Source organism: Stenella coeruleoalba (genome assembly GCF_951394435.1).
Source record: "Stenella coeruleoalba genome assembly, chromosome: 13".
NCBI lineage: Eukaryota > Metazoa > Chordata > Mammalia > Artiodactyla > Delphinidae > Stenella > Stenella coeruleoalba.
In genome coordinates this window covers 34594848-34617082 of record NC_137159.1, presented here as the reverse complement: position 1 = coordinate 34617082, position 22235 = coordinate 34594848, and the positions used below count along the sequence as shown (strand labels likewise).

General features: G+C 42.1%; 1 protein-coding gene across 18 annotated transcripts in view; it reads left to right on the top strand.

The window, feature by feature from the left end:
• The window catches only part of MEIS1 (Meis homeobox 1), a 964979-nt gene that overhangs the window by 623506 nt on the left and 319238 nt on the right, over positions 1–22235 (top strand). For 14 of the 18 annotated variants that reach the window (XM_079941540.1, XM_079941543.1, XM_079941545.1 and 11 more), the window contains 2 exons: positions 9223–9371; positions 17506–17638. The gene's annotated coding sequence lies outside the window, so the exon portion shown is untranslated. Of the gene's footprint in view, positions 1–9203; positions 9372–17505; positions 17639–22235 lie in introns of all 18 variants that reach the window. The other 4 variants (XM_079941531.1, XM_079941525.1, XM_079941534.1 and 1 more) reach the window with 2 other exon arrangements.

Genomic DNA, 22235 nt, shown 5'->3' with positions numbered 1-22235 from the left:
TTTAAAAAAATATATATATATATATCTATATATATATATATAGTTCTGTGGATTCTAAAAGCAAGCAGTGGACTGTAATATAGGGAGTTAGGCACTAAATTTCTATTAATTCATAAAAACTAAAAGAGAATCCATTAAGAGTAATGGGGTGTTGGTGCAAAAGGAGATGTAAATTATCCATGATCATGCTTGAAATGCAAAGCCTGATCGTGCTTGGCATTGGGCCAGCTACCATTAAAGTGATTATTTTTAATCATCAGCACTTGGTGGCATGAATACTCATATTTGTTGATCTACTGAGAAAAGCACTTTATATTGTAAATAAAAAGGATGGAAAATATACATTTGGATTTTAGAACAAATAATAATGATTATTCTTGCTTTTTGAGGGTCTTCCCTTTTACAAAGCCATTTTTTAAAAATGCCTGTTGCCACGTGGCTCAGCCATGGGCCTGGTATAAGTGTCAGTTGGGACAGGTGTGGGCTTATTTTTATGTCCTATTTTCCAATGAGATGGTTGGTTCTATTCTGACATGAGGATTGGGGGAAGAGAGGATTTCTGTTGATACCTTTAATGGTAACCAAAGGGTGTAGAAAATGGCTATTAAAATGTACCCTAAGAATTGCCATAAGTGCCCTCAGAAACCTTGGGACAAATTATTACTTTTCTTCTACTTCAGTTTGCCAGCTTTTGCTGGGATTTGAAAGGTGAATCATGCTCACCAGGGGAATGGGGGCCAGAGGGGGCATTCCAGGCAGGGCAGAGACGCTTGCAAAGGAGTCTGGGAGACGGCACTGTGTGGAGAAGAGAGGGGAGTGTCGGAGGGGAAGAGATGAGGCTTCAAAGGGGGCAGGCTGAAGAGCACAGCTGCCCTTTCGCCCTGTTCCAGGGAGTGGATGTCTTCTCCTAAATCCATGGTTTTCATACATAATTGTATGTGAAAAATCATCTCGGCTTGGTTAAAATGCAAATTTCTAGGTCTTACCAGCTCTCCGTCCTCCAAAGACTCAAGATTCTCTGGTCCCAGGGCAGGGCCCAGGAACCTGCATTTACCCAGCACTGTCTTGCACCACCTCCCACCACCCTGCACTGATTTTGAGGCAGGCGGTCTCCCTTTGAACAGCCTTGAAGGATTTTGAACAGAGCAATGATCACTTCGTTGGCAGTCTGGAAAATGGACTGCCAGGGGAAGACCACAGACAGTGAGAGCAGTTATTGTAATAACTGCATTCTTGCCGTGGTGCTGGGGGTGGGACTGAGGGAGCAAAGCTGAGAGACACTGGGTAGGGACACTTGAGAGGATGTGAGAGCTGATCACTTACGGGGTCTGCGGAGAAGCGCCTCTAGTACTTCTGGCCCAGGTGACTGGGGAGGTGATGGGAGGGGTGCTATCATTAAGAGGAGGGCTCTTTTTTTCTTTTGTTTTCTGGGGGTGAGTGGGATTGGGAAGGAAATCTTAGGGGAGTGAGTGTACTTGTTGAACAAATATCACTTATTTAATCTGTGGGACAACTTGATGGGAGGCATGGGGTAGGTCTGAAGGTCTCTCCAAGGGTGAGAAAGAGGCCATCTGGGGGAAATGTGTACAGAGGATGGGGAGGGACATTGTTTCTCATACAGTGAGAGGAGACTGAAAAAAACCCACTATCTCTTCTTGCCTCAGGAAAACCACTGCCCCTCAGTATTTTTGTATCAACTTCACGTTTGTGAGCCCCCAAATGAAGCCTAATATTAGCAATTTGCAGCACCAAGGAAAAGAAAATCTGTTCATTTTGATAGGAATGTAATCGAATAAAGAATCATGCCGGGGCTTACCTGGTGATGCAGTGGTTGAGAGTCCGCCTGCCGATGCAGGGGACGTGGGTTCATGCCCCGGTCCGGGAAGATCCCACATGTCGCGGAGCTGCTGGGCCCGTGAGCCATGGCCGCTGAGCCTGCGCGTCCGGAGCCTGTGCTCCGCAATGGGAGAGGCCGCAACGGTGAGAGGCCCGCGTACCGCAAAAAAAAAAAAAAAAATCATGCCATTAATTTCTTAACCCCTAAAAGTGCCTGGAAATCCCCCTCAAAATCTCCCTATAACTCGACACAAAAACGTTTTCTCCAATTTATTCACTTTTTCGTAACTACCCATATTTAAGATAAATGACTCGGAATTTTTGTTTTTGTTTTGTTTTTATAGAGGTATAATTGACATTCAATACTATTTTTAGTTTCCGGTGTATAACATAGTGATTCAACGTGGGTACACATTGTGAAGTTGTCACTACAATAAGCTTAGTTACCATGTGTCACCTTACAAAGGTAATACAATGTTATTGACTATATTCCCCATGCTGTACGTCGTATCCCTGTGACTTACTTATAACTGGAAGTTTGTACTTCTTAATCCCCTTCACCCATTTTGCCTAACCCCACCTTCCCTCTGGTAAACACCAATCTGTTCTCTGTATCTATGATTTTAGTTTGCTTTAATGTGTTTAATTACTGGGGGTTTTTTCTGTAATCTCTTTGGGCTTTGTTTCTTCTTTTGTGTTGTCATTTTATCTTAAGAATTTCTAGAGCTTTCAGTTGTATTTTTCTTTGACCATTACAACAGTATTATTACAAACTTTTTTTTCATTTAATTAGGTACAATTGTAGGGGGTAGCCTGGAAACATATCACATGTAGTAAATTCTATGGGGAAACATGTTCCAAAAATATGTTTGGGGAACACAAATACATTGTACTTGGTATCTGCCGGTATTTGGGAGTATCATCACAGACTAATTTTTAAAATAACGTAACGCTATTGTCCACACACTAATAGGGTTTGTGGGGGGTTTTAAAAACAAAATATTCTTTTTGAGGGAAAACAGCTTGATTTCATAGGAATATAATGCCTCATTAGGAAAACATATTTGGACAGAAGTGGCTGAGAAATGCAAGCATATGGTTTAACCAGAGGATGTTAAGATTGGAAAGCAAACTCTACCTGCTTTTCCCATATGTGAAAACAGCATGGCCAAAGTCTGGGAAACAGACCCCAAGGACCAAAGGGGGCCCGTATTCTTATGGCTCCCACTAAATCCTTATGATGCTGCACTCAAATCATTCTATTAAAACTACTGGATTCTTACTCTTTAATCCCCGGCAGAGATCCTGGGCCTGTGTTGAAGAAGAAAGGAGACTTACTTATGCCTAGGAGAGAACATCAAGCTCACTTTTTATCCTTTCATTTTCAAGTTCTCGGGCAAGAAACTAGAACACTAATGTGAGTGTTCAGAAGTGAGGCTTGGGGTTGGGGGTGGGAGATGGGATTGAGCCGGGATGGATTTTACACAGTAAGACTTGGACTTCCAGAAATCACTTTTCCCATAATTTAGCCAGCCTCCTTCTGTGAGCTACATTACCCTTATTTGCCTCAAAACCAAGATTTTCCGTGCTGTCTTTGGACTCACACACACTATCTGGCCCAACTATTTTTGCCAGTGGGGCTCCCCATTCTGATTGGAAAATAAATCTAATGCCAAATGTGGATTTCAAATGTAATCCTGTATATTAATTTTACTCACACTGTCTAGATGGCAGAAACCCAAGTCACTCCTTCTGTTTCACTGACCATGACCTGAACTGGGTAATGGCTGTGTCTCTGAAGAGGATGGCGCTGGAAACAGTTAGCCACTGCTGACTCCTTGCCTTTCAGGTTATGGGGGCAGGGAACGGCCTGAATATACCTGTTTGATTCTAAGACAGCTACAGAGATAAACACAAGCCTTCTGGCCTGGAGGCTGTTCAGAATAGGGCTGTCCTAAGTGGAGAGAGGCATCAATGTTTTGTTTTATTCTAAAGTGATATAACTTTTATTTGAAATATATTTACTTATTTTGGGGACGCTCTCAAATTTTATGAGAGATCTTTTCTTCCTCTAATATGTTCTTGACACGTTGCTGGCAACTTTAGGCAGTTAAGCACCATACTTCCCTTATGGTCAACTAGGAATTACATTGCTTTACCAAAGAATCTGAACAAAAAATCTCCCTTCCTTTTCCATCTTATTCGTTTCTTTTCTTCTCCCCTTCTCTTCCCTTGTGTCTTCTCTTGCTTTCTGTGAGTGTGTGTATGTGTGTGTATTGTGGGGTGTGTGTGTGTGTGTAGAAAAACAAAAACCAATCTGCCAGAAGTTTTCAGCTTATTGAGGTTAACTTGTATGCAGTAAAATGCGTTCTTTCTTGATATACAGGTTATTGCATTTTGAGAAGCATATACAGTCCTGTGACAATGGAGATACAGAGTATTTAAATCGCCCCCAAATTTTCCTCACGCTCCTTTGTAGTCAATCCCCTCTCCCCAGCCCCAGCCCCAACTGATCCGTTTTGCAGTTCCATAGTTTTGCCTTTTTGCAACATCGTATAGGCAGAATCATATACTATCCAACCCTTCGAATCTGACTTCTTTCACTCAGCATAATGCTTTCGAGATTCATCCATGTTGCTTCACATACTAATTCCTTTAAATCCATGCCTACAATTCTGTCGTATGGATATACATACACTGATGTATTTGTATCACTCACTTATCCATTTGTGAACACGTGGTTTGCTTCCAGTTTGGGGAATTTATGAATAAAGCTTCTATAAACATTTACGTTCAAATATTGGTGTGCATCTCTTTTTTGAAAAACATTTGATGTATTAGTCTATGAGGGTGTAGGAAAGCAAAGGACTATTAAAAGAGAAAAATCTAATGTGTGCTTAGACACATTAGATTAGCCTGTGTTGGAGACAGGCTGAGACTGGAAGGGGGAAGAAAGAGAGAGAATTTGTGCATGACTGTGGGAAAGTGTGTCTATTTTTACAGCCGTTATTGCATTGTATCCACATCTCCCCACACTGTGAGCATAAATGAAAAGTTATAAATGACTTATTCATGAAGGCTTTGGGTAAAGTTGTTTTTATTTTTTTTTCTTCCAGTTTTATTGAGATATAATTGTCATACAGCAACATCTAAGTTTAAGGTGTACAGCATAATGAAATGATTATCACAGTAAATTTAGTGAACATCCGTCATCTCATATAGATACAGAATTAAAGAATAGAAAAAAATTTTTTCCTTGTGATGGGAACTCTTAGGTTTTACTCTCTTAACAGTTTTCATATACAACATACAACAGGGTTAATTATGTTTATCATGTTGTACATTACATCCGTAGTTCTTACTTATGACTGGAAGTTTGTACCTTTTGACTGCCTTCATCCAATTCCCCCTTCCCCGACCCTTCGCCCCTGGTAACCACAAATCTGATCGCTTTTTCTGAGCGTAGTTTTAATTTGGGGAGAAAAGTTTTCTCAAAATGGGATTTATGATTCAAGAAGCTTATACTTTTTATATATTTTTTTAAGTCTTTTGACATGTACTAAGGAAGTTTTGGCAATTTATATCACCCCCAGTAGTATGGATATTAATGGATGTTAATTTATCGTTCACTGTTAATTTTGTCAGGTAGGTGGGTGAAAATTTCATCTTGCTATTGTTATCATTTGTGTTTCTTTAATGACTAGGGAAATTAAACTTTTTCTTACGCTGTGAGGAATCTGTATTTCTTTTCTTGTATATTTGCATGTGTATATATATTAATTGCCTGTTCCTATTATCCATTTTTGAGAAACGTAGCCATTTAAAGATGTTAACCTTAATATTATTTTCTAACAAAGAAATTTTAAATGTTTATATAGTTAAACATATTAGTCTTTTCCTGTGCAATTTCTATCTGTGATGTCATTATGGAAGGTACTTTCCCCCCAAAGCTTATATGGATATTTTCTCATAATATCTTAATGGCATCATATATATATATAATATATAGCATATGTGATATAATATATTGGGTTAGTCAAAAAGTTCATTTGGGTTTTTCCATAACATCTTAAATACTTTTAAAAAATGATTTTTGGTGTAGGTAGAAAGTTCATTTCAATTTTCCCACTGCTTTTACAGTGTATCAAAATTGTTTATTGAATAATTAATCCTTGTCTTAGTGATTTGGAATATCTTGGTTCTCACATTAAAAGCTTTTATAAGTACTTAGATCCATTTCTGGATTTTCCATTTGGTTCAATAGTTTCTTTGGCTATTCTTGCATTACCATACTGTTTTAATTATTATAGCTTTAAATTGTTGTTAATAGTGTTTCCGCTATTCTCATTTATTCATTCAGGTGAACTTTAAAATCACCTTTCTCAAATTTTGTAAAACTCCCCTGAGTACTTTGAAAAGAATTGCCTTACATTTATAATTATAGGTATAATTCACTTTTAATAAGGTTGAGGTTTCTCATTAAAGAATTTGATAATTTGAAGATTTATTGAAGTTTTCTTTATAAAGCAAATGTTTTTATATATAAAGTTTTCTTTATAATTTCACTATGATTTTTAAGGTTGTTCATATATTTCTTATTTAGTTTATTCATAATTTTAAAAATTTTGTTTGCTATTTTCCATTATATCTTTTAAAACTAGTTGTTATTGGTGTGTAAGAAAGCTATGATTTTAGTATACGTATTTTTGAAAATGGCCAACCTATTTAACTTTTTTACTCATCTTTAGAGGTTTGTCTCCTGAGTTTTCCTGGTAGAATAGAATCTGAAAAGAGTGATAATTTTACTTCTTCCTTTCCATCCCTACGTCATCACAGTTGTTCTGAAATACGTTTGCCTCACATAGACGCAGGGCTTCCTAATCCTTCTCCCCACTCCTGTTACTCCTCACTCCAATCTATCCTACATACTGCTGATGGATCTAATCACCTCTCTATTCAAAAATATCCAGAATGTTCCCTTTTTCATTTATTAGTTTATTTGGAAAATCCTTATGCAACACCCAGCTTGTGCCAGGCAATACCAGTAGTGAATAAACCCGATATGACCTCTGCTCTATGAGCTTTCCATCTACATGGAAGAGTGACAAATGTTAAACACACCATCCAACAAACAAACACACTACTATAAATAGTAGTGCTTTAATGGAAAAGAGCAAGCATTATGAACAGAAAACTCTAGGTCAGAGAAGCTCCTCAGAGGATGTGACTTTAGGACTGTGACAGGCAGGATGAATAGGACTTGGTCAGAGGAAGAGTAGGGAAGTCTTCTTGGAAGATGGAAAGCAGGTGCAAAGACCCCAAGGCAGAAAAGAGTGGTGCTTTTGAGGAACTGGAGAAAGGTCAGTGTTCTCACTCAGAGTGTAGTGAATCGAGAGGGAGGTGGTAAGAGGCTGGACTGCTGAATCAAAGATTTTGAGCTTTAGGGACTTTCCTGGTGGCACAGTGGTTAAGAATCCGCCTGCCAATGCAGGGGACATGAATTGGAGCCCTGGTCTGGGAAGATCCCACATGCCGCGGAGCAACTAAGCCCGTGTGCCACAACTACTGAAGCCCGCGCACCTAGAGCCTGTGTTCCACAGCAAGAGAAGCCACCACAGTGAGAAGCATAGCCCTCGCTCTCCGCAACTAGAGAAAGCCTGCCTGCAGCAGTGAAGATACAATGCAGCCAAAAATTAATTAATTAATTAATTTAAAAAGATTTTGTGCTTTATTGTAAGTGCAGTGGGAAGCCATGGAATGTTTTAAGGGTGGAAACAACATGGTGTGATTTGCATTTCAGAAGAGTCTCCCTGCTCCTGAGTTAACGCATCATTTAATCCATTTAATCAGTCATAGACCTGTATTTACAACTTATGCCCAAGTTTAGTGGTCCTCCAGCAAATGTTCTGTTTATCAACAAGGGATTAGTCCTTGTTTATTAAAGACTTAGTGACTTGTAATAAGCTTCAGGAATTCACTGAACATTCATTGAGCTCCTAAGCTTTGTCAAGCATTATGATCGCTACTAGGGATATAAATATATAAGATAGGATCCCTCAGGGAGTTCGCACCTCAAGTAGAGAGAAAGAGAGAACTATATATAATTAGAAATAAATGTAATTTGAGATGTACTCTAACAAGTTATACAGAATACACTACAGAATCAGAAGAAGGGACCCTAACTCTGGTGGGCCGGGCTGCAGGGCAGAGGAGAGATCAGGGGTGGAACAGTGCTACAGAGGAAATGATGCTGAAGTTGAATTTTGGCAGTTAAGTTTCTTATATATAAAACCAAGAGATAAAAGGAGAACGGTATGTGCATTTCTCAGAGGCATGAAAGAGAGGATAGTTCATTCAAAGCAATGATAAATACATTAGCAAGACAGGCTTAAGAGAGCAAGTGAGAGAATGGAAGAGATGATGCTAAACATGTAGGAAGGGATATAAATGAGAAAGGGGATTGTATCATTGCCTCACTGGGAAGAAGTGTTTCATCCAGGAGGAAATGGGCATCACTGGAGGATTCTAGATAGCGAAGTGACATGATCAGATTTATTTTTATAAAAATGTAATCTGATGTTCATGTAGAGATGCAAGATCTAAGATGGGTGAGAATAGGGACGGCTGGGTTAGGGCTGTGGTGGGAGAAATGTAGAGGGCGTAGAGGTATGAGCAATGTCAGGTCTCGGGACATCTACAATGAGGGAGGTGAGGTAGAGGAAGGAACCAGAGGGGCTCCAGAGTAAATGGTGGGTTTGGGGGAAAAAAGGATGAGTTCATTTGGGAACATGTTGGTTTAAGGCAGGGTTTGGCAAACTTTTTCTAAAAAGGGTCGGATAGTAAGTATTTTAGGATTTGCTGGCCGTGTGCTGTCTGTCATTGCTGTTCAACTCTGCCTCCGTAGGGTCAAGGCAGCCCTAGACAATACGTAAAGGAGCATGGCTGTGTTCCAGTGGAACGGGGTAGGAGTATGGGTTGGGTTTGGCCCACAGGAGTCAACCCCTGGTTTAACATATTCCATGCATGGGGCCTTCCATGCAGGGGACTATTAATACCCAGAACAATCAAACTGAAACTCAGGAGAAGAGCTCAGGTTTAGCAAAGTTTAGGAGAAGTCAGTAGATGGATCATAGCCCACCTACTGGCAAACCAGAATCCAGCTAGTAGAGGTAATTGATTGAGCAAAAACAGTATGGAGATATATATATTTTTTTTAACTTAAATTTGAATGCCTTTAGGCAGGCAAAAACTCTTCATTTACCACAAGCTCTATAACTCCTTATTGTATCCTATCTACCAGACTCATATTCTGTGTTACCTTTTAATTTCCTGTTCTCATTTGAGTTTTCAACCCATCATATTGATAGTGTTTGGTTTTTTGAATAGAAAAGGAGCTCTGACCAAGTACAAAACTTGAAAGACACCAACATTCAAGGGGGAAGAAGTAGAAGAATCTGCAAAGAAAGAGTGAGAAATAGCAATCTTAATCTGAAACGGAAATGGCTTGAAGTGGAAGAATTTTCCATCTAAAATTGGTGAGCAATAAAACCCTTCAAGACCTAGGTCAAACACTACCTCCCTGCAAAGCCTTTGGCAATTACCCCAAGTTTCCATTAATAAGAGCCCTGGCCTTCTCTGATGGACCTTTCCCACAAAACTTAGCATTTGCCCTTGATTACACTGCTTGATTGTATTTCCTTCTTAGAGTCTCCTACTTTATCTAACCCTTGGCTCCCCTAATGAGTTATAAATTCCTTGAGGCCTGGGACTCCTGATTTCTTACCCTTTAGTTTTTCTCACAAATCCTAACATAGTAATAAATGGGTAGCAGACACGCAACAAATAATTGTTGATTGAATACGACTTGCTTCCAAGACAGAAAAAGCTGATGCCTTAAGGAAATATCATGTTTGGTATTATATTTAAGTTCCTGGAGCTTCAATTATTTAGCCAGCTTCTCCTCAACAGCCCGCCCATTCTCCCCCCCTCCTACAGCCCTCCCCACAAATCTCTTTTCCTTTGGCAATCCCAGGTAACCCTAGAACCAATCCATCCTACCACACGTGGAGTTCCTGTCAAGAGTTCCACTTTCTTTTCGATGGCTTCTCTTATTTCCTACTTATTTATCCTAATGCATTGTCCTTTTGACCGAAAGAATTATCTAATGGTTTTTACAGACGGTGTGCATAAAAGTAGCCTTCCTCAAGTTAACCATAATAGTACCTAGTATATCTTCAATCCGATTTTCAAGCAATAACTAATTCACTGCTTTTTAAAGAACCCCTGCTAAATAGTTAAGCAACTGAATCTCCACCAGGAAGTTGGAGGCTGAATCCACGGGTTAAGGGTTGACCAACATCCCTGAGGAAGTCACTGCCTCAGACTCTGTGAAGGTTCCAAAGGCCAAGCTCCTCCTGTCAGGCTTACATCACCCCTCAACACCTGCAGTCATTTTGACGAGTCCACATTCAGTACAAGACACAATGCAAGAGGAGTTGGTGCCAAGAGGCTTCTATTAGGAAACTTTCAATGGAGTAATCATTCTTTCCACTTTCAGTGACGAATTTATCCTTTCCAGAGTATAAAGGTGGCCCCTGCCTAATAAGCTCTCTCAGAAGTAGAATTTCACGTCTCACGACGTGAAAATTAATGCACATGTCAAGGAGTTGACTCCCCTTCCTATAATTGTTTAATGATCTTCAGACATCCAGATTTGAGAATAGAAGGCAAAGACTGCTACTTCATAAAGTTAACATGCTAACAAATTACTACTCCAAATTCTCCACCATTCAAGAGCAGAAACTTCCTGCATGATAAGGTACAGCTCACATGAAACACAAAGATACCTTTTTGGAACACAGCGATCCACTCAAGATTTAGCCAAAATGACGCCTCTCCCTCTGATTAATTTGTAAATCTAAAATATAATAGAAAGAGAGACGTATTAATAAACATAAGACTGACCTTTCAAATAAATTCCATTTTACTATATACCCACAGCAGCTGGTAACCTTCTGACATTCTTATCTCCTAAACTTTTTGTTTTCTATCCATCTGTTAAGTATTAAATGATGTCAATTCTTCCCTCCCCACTCTAGATCTACCCCCATCAAACTAGACTAAATAGAACTAAATTCAATTACTACATTAAGATATATTCCGCCTTACTGAAAAACAAAATATCTCCTTTTTACCTTAAATCAAAAGGCATGCTTGAGCTATGTTCCTCCTGATAACTGTGGCTTTTGAGATGGAGGAGGGAAGGCAGGAGCTATATGCATTTCTTCTTATATGCTTCCTGTGAAATTTGCTGTTACACCCCTCCATCTCAGGGGTCATCAGAGTTAACTTAAGAATGCTCCGATTTTGGCCACATTTGTACCACGTGAAATCTAAGACAGCAAATTTGAGATGTGCTGGGACACAGTTTGCAGGTCCTCAAGTGGATACCTTGGGAGTAAAAGCTTTGTTACAGAAGAATGCTACTCTTCTGGACAATAAAAGTATGAGAGCTGATGCATGTCCCAGGAGAGAAGGGGCGGAGTCTGTAGAGAGCGGATGAGCAGGATGGACATCAGCTCCGGTGGGTACCCATCAGGCGTGAGAAGATAAGACACCGCCTGATACGAGCCAGGGGGAGCTAAGGCAGCGCCCTGCCTCCACAGCCCTCCTGTTATGCCACACAGCCTGTCAGTGAACCATCGCTCACTCTTCTAAGACAAGGCGTTATTACACCTACATACAAGAAATCCTTAACAGGAATACACGACAATTGCTCATTAACAATAGTAGTCCGCCAAATCCAATTCGTACTATTTAGGGGCCACCAAGCTGTCCCACCCATCATGACAGAAGCTATACCTGGACCAGCACGGGTAAGAGGGGTATTCATCTGTGGGCTAACCAGTGGGGCTGGGTGCTTATGAAAATGACATTTTTGAAGGTCATCACTGAAAGGAAGACAAGAAATACTTGCTTTCCATTCAAAGTATAAAATAGTTCCTTTTAAATAATTCTTTCAAAATAAGAAAGAGGATTGTGCATGGCAAAAACATCATGAACGTAGTACATAAATGCCTGAAGTTTGGGGAAACACTGACCTTAAAGAAAATGATGTACTGGAAGATGCGTAGGTTGACCTTTAATTTCCCGCCAAATGCTCCCCCTCACACCTTTCTGTAGGCCCCAGGCATTTGAGCTGGAGGCTGGAGCTCCCACTCAGTTATATGGAAACCCCAGAGACATCCGCCTGCGCCCACCTCATCCTGACGTCTGGCAGCCTCCTGGGTGGAGGCCAGAAGAGAACGGGCTTCCACTGAGCCCTGGACTCTGCTGCTGTGCGCCCGGGGCCCAGTGATAAGGTCCCACAGCTCCTTACAGAGGAAGTGCACTACAGCGGGGATCGTCTTCTGCGTAAACACCAGTGGGTAGGAGTGCCCAGCAAGGACTCCCTTGCACGAGGAGGCTGTGCCTCTGGGTCATGGACTGTGTTTTTCAGCTCATTGGGGTCGCCCTCAACTGGGGACCACAGGCAGGGTGTACGGGCATCCAAGCCGGCTGCGGGCGGCACGAGCAGTGGGCACCCCCTGGGCTTCTGAATCACCAGCCTCCTGGCGGTGATCAGAGCACCAAGAAGGGACTAATTTAAAAACCAAACAATGTGGTAATTGCCCCTAGTCCCCCGGTTGCCTGGCTTTCGGAAGGCCGCTGTTTCCGATTAGTGGGGCCTGGATCTGATGAAGAGTAACAAAGTGTAACGAATGATCAAAGCGACAGTTACAACAGTACGAGCGCCCAGTGATTGATCTGGATGACATAATAATGATAACCAATGAGGTGAGGCGGGGAGGGGGTGGTCCCCTCCAGGTAAGGACAGGGCTGGGCCCTGGACAGGTCAGGACTTTTCTCTGTTTAGGGAAAGGAAGGTCATAGGGTGGAAGCAGAGGCACGTGGAAAGGAAAGAATGAAATACTCATGCTCAAAACTTGGGGGCAAATAAAAATAAGCCAGCTATGGCTGAGAATGGGATCCCTGTCCAGAGACGGAGATGAAGATTGGCAGTCCTGGAATATCCCCAGCTCAACTCTTAGGCTCCTGCACAAAAGCATTCATTGTAAAGAAAACTCAGCTTCCTGTAAATAATTTAAATAAAAAGGGGGCCATTTGAAAGTGAATTTTGATAGTCATGTTTTCTGACTGGTAGAGGAATTACCTCTTTAAAAAACAATAAAAGCAGCGTCTCAAAGAGATACTTGCACACCCACGTTCATAGCAGTGCTATTCAGAATAGCCAAGAGGCGGAAGCAACCCAGGTGTCCATCGGCAGATAAATGGATAAACGAAATACGGTTTATACACACAATGGAATATTATTCAGCCTTAAAAAGGAAGGATATCCTGTCACATGCTACAACGTGGATGAACCTCCCTTGAGGACATTCTGCTAAGTGAAATGCTAGTCACAGAAGACAAATACAGTATGATTCCATTTAAGTGAGGTACCAAGAGTAGCCAAATCATAGAGACAGAAAGTACAGTGGTGGTTACCTGGGGCTGGGGGAGGGGAAAATGAGGAGTTGTTTAAGGGGCGTACGAGTTTCAGTTGTGCAAGATGAAAAAGTTCTGACAATCTGTTGCACGGTAATGTGAGTATACCTAACACTACTGAACTGTATACTTAAAAATTGTTCGGTTGCTCATGGCTGTGAGAGCCAGGCGTACGATAAAAGAAGATAATGCCCCAACGTAGACAAGAGGCCATCTCTTCCTTGGGTCTCTTTTTAGGAGAAGAGAAACCTTTCCCTAAAGCCCCCCAGCAGACATACCCACATATCTCACTGGCCAAATTACGTCACATGTCCACCCCCAAACCAGTCACTGGTTTTTTTTTTTTTTTTTTTTTTTTTTTTTTTTTTGGTTTTGTTTTGTTTTGTTTTTTTAAACATTAAATCTTTTTTTTTAAATTTATTTATTTATTTTTGGCTGCGTTGGGTCTTCGTTGCTGTGCGTGGGCTTTCTCTAGTTGTGGCGAGTGGGGGCTACTCTTCATTGCGGTGCGTAGGCTTCTCAGTGCAGTGGCTTCTCTTGTTGTGGAGCATGGGCTCTAGGCACGCGGGCTTCAGTAGTTGTGGCGCACGGGCTTAGTTGCTCCGCGGCATGTGGGATCTTCCTGGACCAGGGCTCGAACCCATGTCCCCTGTACTGGCAGGCGGATTCTTAACCACTGTGCCACCAAGGAAGCCCCTTGTTTTGTTTTTAACATACTTTTTGTACATAGGTGATACTGATTCTTCATGTGAAACTACCTAAGCTCCTCCCCCCCGAGTCCTATTGATCATACAAAATTCAGAGTATTCCATGGGTTTGAGAGCTCTACACCAGGAATCGCTTTGATCAAAGGATATTCAAAAGACATCCCATTTCATCAAGTGTACCGTTGACCAGCTTACTGGTGTCCTCCATCAACTTCTTTACATATGAGTTCTTCATCAACTCCTCTTTGCTCTGTGATTGAGGGCTTTTCCTTCAACTTGTAAAGCTTTTGGCCAAAGCACTGGAGGCCCACATTAACGAAGTGTTCCATGTCACCTGTGAGGAAAAGGGACCACCTCAAACATCTTAGACTCAACTAGCCCTCATGAAAACAATTATTCTTATAACAACCGTCCTTCAATCCAGAAACAAAAGTCATAGATAACATAATTTATATATATAGCCACACCACCCGGCTTGTAGGATCTCAGTTCCCTGACCAGGGACTGAGCCCGGGCCATGGCAGTGAAAGCCCAGAATCCTAACCACTAGGCCACCAGGGAATTCCCCCTAAATATATATATATATTTAAAGGGATTCAAAATGATGATTGTAATGTAAAAGAGATATCAAAAGTACAGTAGTTTATAAAAAAATAAAGAAATAAAAATGGTTTGGATGGTAAATTTTATGTATTTTTCACAATAAAAAAAGAATAGAGTCTGACAGAGTTATTGTCATTTAGATTAAAATAATTTTTCAGTAAAACTAAGCATTTCCTATTTTCTCCGGTAGTAGGTGCCATATCTGATTTGACTGGCTCCTCCTTTGGAAGTTCAAATATTATACAGGGCGGTAGGGTGGTGCTGACTTCAAAGCCTGTTGAGGCGGGTGGTAGTATTTGCCACTAGACAAATGGCCCTGGAATGATGAAGATCCGTGGTTCTCATGCCTGTGTCTTGTGGGTCTTAACGCTGCTTTTGTTGTCTGTCTCTGAGTTCTCACTTCTTTTCTGTGGGCCAATCTCTTACCTCCTCCAAATTTTTCAAGGAAATGAGAAAATGTGTTAGACATTAATTCAAGTTTTACATAAAATGAACATAAAGAGATGCAGAATCGAGAGGCAGGCAAAAGTCCTGCTAATCACCTGAGCTTCAGTACCTGATCTTGGGCACTCCTGCATTTCTCTTCTCGGAAGCCTGCACTGCTTACCATTGCCCAGCTTTCCACAGGGGCTGGCATGGGCAGCACTGCCAGCTCCAGCATCGTGGTTGGCAAAAGCCCAGGTCTATTATCAACCTGACCTCAAAATCATAGGCACGAATAATATCAACTCTAAGGTTCATCTCTGATCAAAGTTAAGAGATTCTGTGACTAAACGTAAATCCATCTTCTAAGAAAAGACTGACCAGCTTTCTTCAGCATAGAGTCAATGTCATTAATATTTTGAGTCTTTATTGCTACTTTGCTTCGTACTGCATAAGAAAAATACTCATTCTGTCCTTGAACAAAAAGCTGGTATTTTTAAAGAAGAGGGTATATTCTCAAGGATTCTTAAGGTCTTAAGTGATGCTCAGCGGAGAAAAGTGAGCTGCCTTCCCAATGTACTGCAGAGATGGATCTGCAGAGATTTTCTGGCTTTGTACTTTAGAAAGTTGATTCTGAAGCCCAGTTGAAACATGCTGCCTCACCCAGGACGAGCCTTAGGACCCCAGGCATCTCACACCATAGCTTTTGTATTCTGCTTCTGCTCCAGGGCTGAAGCCATGCCCATCTTGCTCTTTTCCACCTGGAGGCTGCAGACACGTGCAGAGGAGGAAGGGGGAAGGGGAAGGAAGGCAGGAAAAGAAATGGACAGCTGTGGCCTAACGAGATACAGTCCCACCTCCCCCCACCCCACGTCCCTGAGCTCACTGTGCAGCCCAAGCTCTGGACTGAGGCAGCCCTGCAGGCACACCTGGTGTGAGGACAGGGGCCGAGTAGAGTGGGAGGACCAGGTGTGAATCCTCACCCCGCTGCTCACTAACCCTGCGATATTGTATGAGTCCTCCCACTCTCCGAGCCCCCGTGTTCCCACCTTTGAAATGGCAACACCTTCCTGCTTCCCTCCGAGTTTGCCATAAGGATCCACTAAACCGTAGCTGTGAAAACACGCTGCAGAGTGTTAGGTCTCTACACAAATGTGAGGCCTCTTTGCTGATCACCATTTGGCAGATGCAAAGCCTTGTGCTGTTGACACAATTGTCCTCCGCAGCACTTGGCAATTTGGACTTTGCTGACAAGCAAAGGTGGGAACATTTGCCTCCAACTTCAGTTTTAAAATAAAGTTTAAAAGGTTTTTCACAAAACTGGCCAGATGAGGCAGCCTCAGGTTCTGAGTATCTCTTGTCCCCCTCTGGCCCCCGTCCCCCCACCCGAGCTCTTTCTCAGGCTTCCCCCTCCCTGAATTCTTTCTACTCCCGCCTTCTTCCAAAACAAAACGATAGGTAAACCAGCATAATTTCTCTTCCTAATAATCCAAATGCAGGCTTCAGGGGACGGGCACGTCTTGACCAAAAGACATCACTCTGCAGCCTCTTGCTCTGGAATCCCTCTGTCCAGCTTGGTCAGGGGGTGCTGCACTGGTGTCACTCCTTCAACCACGTGATGCCAGGCTCACCGGCAGTCACCCAGGTCCCCAGGCAGCCTCAGATGTCAGCTCAGGCATTCCCCTGAATGGCCTTTTATGGTCCCACTATTTTCCTGAAGAGTCTCGGAAAATCATTAGCAGTGACAAAATATTTTCCAGAGCTCCAAGGATTTTCTTCCTGGTGACTTTTAAACCTTTCTGAGCCTCTCTGTTCCATCAGCACCTACCCTTTGGGGCTCCAAGCATATTTTTCTTAATTAGTTTTAATACTTTAACTGTTTAAATAGTTAACAGTAGAACTTGGACTTCGAACTACCGCACCCTCCAACCCCCAACTGCCTGTGTGTCTGAGGGTGTCAGATCAAGATGGAAAAATACCTCTAATTGTTTCCAGACAATACACAACGCTCTCACTCTGAGTGAGAATAAGTATAACTTACATTTTCACAAAGGGTCTCGGGGAGGCCCGTGGGAGATTATTACAAGCCAGGATTCTTTGTGCATTCCAGTCCACTGGAAAATAAAACCCAGTTTCAAAACTAAACCAGGAGCTTTCACGTCCCTTAGATTATTTCTAGATGAGTAGCTGTAGCTGGTTTCCTTTTTTGCCATCAAACATTTCTTTGCAGATCCTGATAGATTTTTATCTCAGCCTCATATGTCAGAAAGTAAACACCTTGGCCCAGAGGAAGTGACAACTCTTCATGGGAATACAGCAAACGCGGGTTCTTCTGCACCCCATTCAGACCTAACAAATAATCTGCATGGTGTTCTTTTTCTGTCTATAGAAATACCTCCCTCCTCGAGAATTGCATCTATGGGACTGAAATTCCGTCACTAAGAGATCCGTTCGGTTGCATGTAGAAGATGCGAGAGTTTTCAGAACTTGCACGATTTGAATGCAAATACAGTTGTTGACAGGTAACACCTTAGACTCTGATTAACAACATTTTTAAACTCTGTCAGGATGAGACTCCAGATTAGGACCTAGAGAAGGGAATCCTGGGGGTAGAGGAGAAGAAAGTGAAAAAGGGGGAGTCAAGCCTCATTTACTCACATCCTGTATGTGCCAGGCACTTTCTAAGGCCTACATCATCTAATCTTCATGGCATTCCAGTGAGGTAGGTATTACTGAGTCTGTCTGAAAGATGAGACTGGGATTCAAAAAGGCTGAGGAAATTACAAGAGAACTTACTTTACTTTGGTGAATTTTTTTTTTAACGTCAATACATGCAGATACAGTTTCAAATATTTTTCTTCCAGTCAACCCATGTGTCTTGCATTAGATATTAAGTATCTCTTGGTTTTTTTTTCTGCAAACTAAGATATAGTTATTATATATTGAAGAAGTTATATCCTGAATATTATATATATGTTATATTGGATATATAGTATTTACGTGTAATGAAGAAGGTTTATCTGTTTGCCACCTCCTAAGTCTCTTCCATGGGAGACCTGGTGAGTCATGCCATGGCCTGTGCTATTCCAAGTTAAGACTTATTTTTATGTTAAGCATCCAGATACCATGTAAGTAGGCAAGGGATTGATATCACTAAGGCAAAACATCTAAAAGCAGCAATTCCAAATGATCTTTCATTTTCTAAGTTGTGACCTCTAGTTTAAAACCAGTCTCCCAATTCTTGCTAACTGTGGTGGTAACTTCCTCTGTAGTAATCAAAGGTTCAATTGCATCAGATCAATACTTTCTTATGTTCATGTCTTTCTGTACCTTTTGGATCTTAAACCATCATACTATGGATAGGAAGCCACTTAAATATTTGATAAGGGAATAAGCAGTCTCCAGGTAAAGTTAAAATTTCATGCTCCAAACCTTGTGTGTATTCTCAGAGCACTTTATTGACTCAATATAATAACTGATAGCAATAGTACTGTTACTCACACCACACATCGGTGGATAGTATTTTGCATTGAGACTATAGCAGGTCTCAGTTGTATTACTCAACTGCAGCTAGTTTAAAATAGACACAAAAACTGGGAAAGGAGGGAAAAGGTCAGAGGATATAAACTTGTTCGGGGAATTCCACAAGTGCAAAAAAATAAAATCACAAAGACAAAATTCAATCTTCAGCCATTAAATATTTTTGGTATATGGTCATCTGTTAGGAAAATGCTAGGAAAATGTTATAAGGATAATGATCTCAATAAACTGACTTCTTGGAACTCAGAGCAATGGCCCTTGCATTTTGACAAATTTAGATCATATTCAAAGGAAAGGGAAGGGAAGGGTAGGAGGGGAGGGGGGAGGGATGTGGGGAAGGGAGGGAAAAAAAGAAAAGAAAAGGCCCCATGGCTCATCACAAGCATCATAAACAGAAACACTCTTAATTCCCTCTTCTGAGCCCTGGCACACCTCTCAGCCATGAAGTTAGCCAAGAAGCAGCTGCTTGGAGGGGAGGTCGAGCACTTGAACCAGTGAACTAAGATGCAGTAGGACAGAGGCAGGGCAGAAAGAAAAGGGGAGAGGTGTGGGAAGGGGTCCAGGAAGTCCAAGGAATCCAAAAATTCTCAGTTTAAGCTAGGTCTCTCTAGTCTTTATGAAAGCAGATAGATGGAACATTTTACTTACCAGTTTTTATGACTTTTAAACGTTTAGATATGTGGGGTATGGGCCTCTAGCAGTTCTCTTGCCTCAGACTCCATTCTATTTAGGGGCAGGTCTTAACTTGATTTAGCATTTAACAACTTCTGAAGCCCTTTCATACATGATATCATCAAATCCTCCCAATCACCTCAACTCGCAGAAACAAACAGACAAACACTGAGTCCCTGGCGGTTCGAGGAAATATCCTAAATCACATGGACAATAGGTAGTGTTGGTTTACCTCTTCTAGGCAGGGGGAACTCTTATTACGGGTTAAGTAAATCAAGATCACAACGAGGTTATCATGGTAGGGGATGGAGCTTTGGTTTCTCACGCAACTGGTGCAGTATAAAAGTCTGGGAGGAGTCCCCTGCTCTCGAGATGCTCCGGTTGTGGGCAGAGAAGAATGAGGGAGTGTGTAGAGGGAACCATGGAGGGCTGGACAGGCAAAGGCCCAGGAACCCTGAAGGAAGTCAAACTCTGAATATCAAATCCATCACTTAGCATTTAGTACATCCTTGATTTACTAATCTGCTGTCACTTAAGCAAGTGATATAACAATTTCCTCGTTGTCTGTATTCAATATTTATACAGTAGCTTTAACATCATTCCAGAGGCCAGATACTAGGCTGAGTTTCAAGGTAGCCTCTTATCTTCTCTCTTACCTGGAAAAGTACAAAAGGTACAGGTTACTCTACAGGGCTCCAAGCAAGTGTCCAGTCGCTCCTTGGGGCAATGCCACCTTACTTCTTAACAAGACTGTGGGAGCACCTGAAGGATTTAGGCCATCAAAAGGAATTACAGAAGAGAGATTGATGCTCTTTCTTATGAGTCCAGTGAGTTTGGAGACCTTCAGGAACTAAATTTAAAACCAAGATGGCTTACAGGGTACAAGAAGAAATGATATTGCTATTTAAAATAAATCAGTCAAACCTTTAGAGAGAAGAGTTTTTCTTTGGAGACATTGGAACAAAAATTGACCTTGCTGAGCCACAAAATGTCGTAGACCTTAAAAGATTTTCCTAGATCAATGATACATTTTTTAATCACTTTCCTTAAGCAAATCAGTCTTGTCTTACAATATGGCAGAAGAAAACCTATGGAAGTCATTCCAAAAAGTGCCACTGTGGGTCAAGGATGAGATCACAGTGGAGAATCAAGGAAACTTTCATTTTCATCAAATTAAAGTCTGAATGTCCAGAGGGCAAGGGTCTAAACTGGATGCCTGTGATGTTATTTCCAAGTCCCACAATGTTTTACCTATGTGCTCTTATTTAGCGTTAAATTCTACTGCTAAGCATCACGCCCTCGAGACAAGATGCTTTCAAGATGCTTGTTGTGCTTTGCGGTCGATTGCAGTTGTGTAATCTTAGAGACCAGAGCACATTTTCTTCTCAGTCTGTGTGCAGCCTTCTTCACTACCTTAAAAAGCCACCTTAGTTTCTTTCCCCGTCGCCTCTCTCCTGTTACTCCTCTGCTTTCCATTTCATCTTCTCCACTTTGTCCTCTTTCTCCAGGGCTCTGTGCCCTTTCTCTGATGGACATTCCTAGCCCCTGTGAAATTACCAAATTCTTCCCACCCCCAGCCCCTGTTGTTCCCCATCTGGAGCTCAGTCCAAAAATCTGCCCGGCAGCTCAAGTTTGAAGATTTCTCTAGTCAGTATGAGCCATTCCCAGGCATCTCCATTTTATGGTTGGAAAATTACAGCCAGGAATGACTCTTCTGAGGCCACGGCTGATGAAGTTCAAAGCCTAGATTGTTACATTGGGCCCACCTTCCGCAGAGTTGAAAGCTCTTTCTCTGTGCCACAGAGCATTTATCATTGGCGTCATTCTTGTGAAAATGGCTTCCATTGTTAGTTTTAATAAGGATCTCAGGTGTGCTTGGACTTCAAAGGTGTCAGGCAGATTTCTGGCTCCCTAGCTGTGTGAAAGACCCCAGACCCCGGGCTATTTGGAAGAACTGATGCTGAGTACTTCAAGTATTTTACTAGATGCCAGGATTGAGTCTCAAACTAACACAGGGATTTGAAAAACTACGGCAAAACCTTGGTTTGAAAGGAAATGATCCCAGAAGCAAGAAAGCAGCTTTCCCAATTGCAGGGTTGAATTGAAGATTGTGTGTCCCATCCCGGGACACAGAGAGAGAGTCGGGGAGGAAAACCAGGTGAGAGAGGACCACTGGCCCAGCCTTTGGGGGAAATACGAGAAAGAAAGGTAAATGCAGCACACATTTCACGTCCCCAAACTGCCATCATTAGATAATAATAGCAAACACTTCCTGGTGGACTGCTCTGTGCTATGCTAAATTTAAGTCACCTCATTTAGTCCTCAAAATGAGATGGGTACTAGTTTATTAGCCCCACTTCTCCACACATGGAAATTGAGCCTTAATTGTTGATTAGGACAGAGTCATAGTTAGGAGGTGGTGGAAGTCGAATTTGAACCCGTGCATTCTGACTCCACAGTCAAAGCTAGTAATCACTACCACCACCATCGGTGAAATAGGTGCTCCATGTTGAACCTTCTACTTGGGGCAGGGGAGAAATGGCAGCTCTCCGTGGAACAGCTGGAGCCCAGGCAGGGTGGATTCCTCAGCCCCAGCTTCCTCAAAGGTCGGCTGTTCCAGATCAGGGCAGCTGGGGAGACAGATTAGAGACCGCAGCAATGGTGGTGTGGGTTGTCTGGGGGAGGGCTACCGGGGATGGTGTTCCCAGAAGCAGCTGAGTCACGCAGGGAAAGAGAGGCTGCACTTGGCCCCATGCAAGAGGGGCGTGGGAACTAGCTGCCTGGGGGTGACCAGTGGAGTGTTTGCGAGCCTTAATAACCAGACTCATCGGGGACAGGACACATTTTTTTATTCCTCGTCTTGGAGTGTCGACAGCGTATGTACCTTGTCCTCCCAGCTTCATTGTA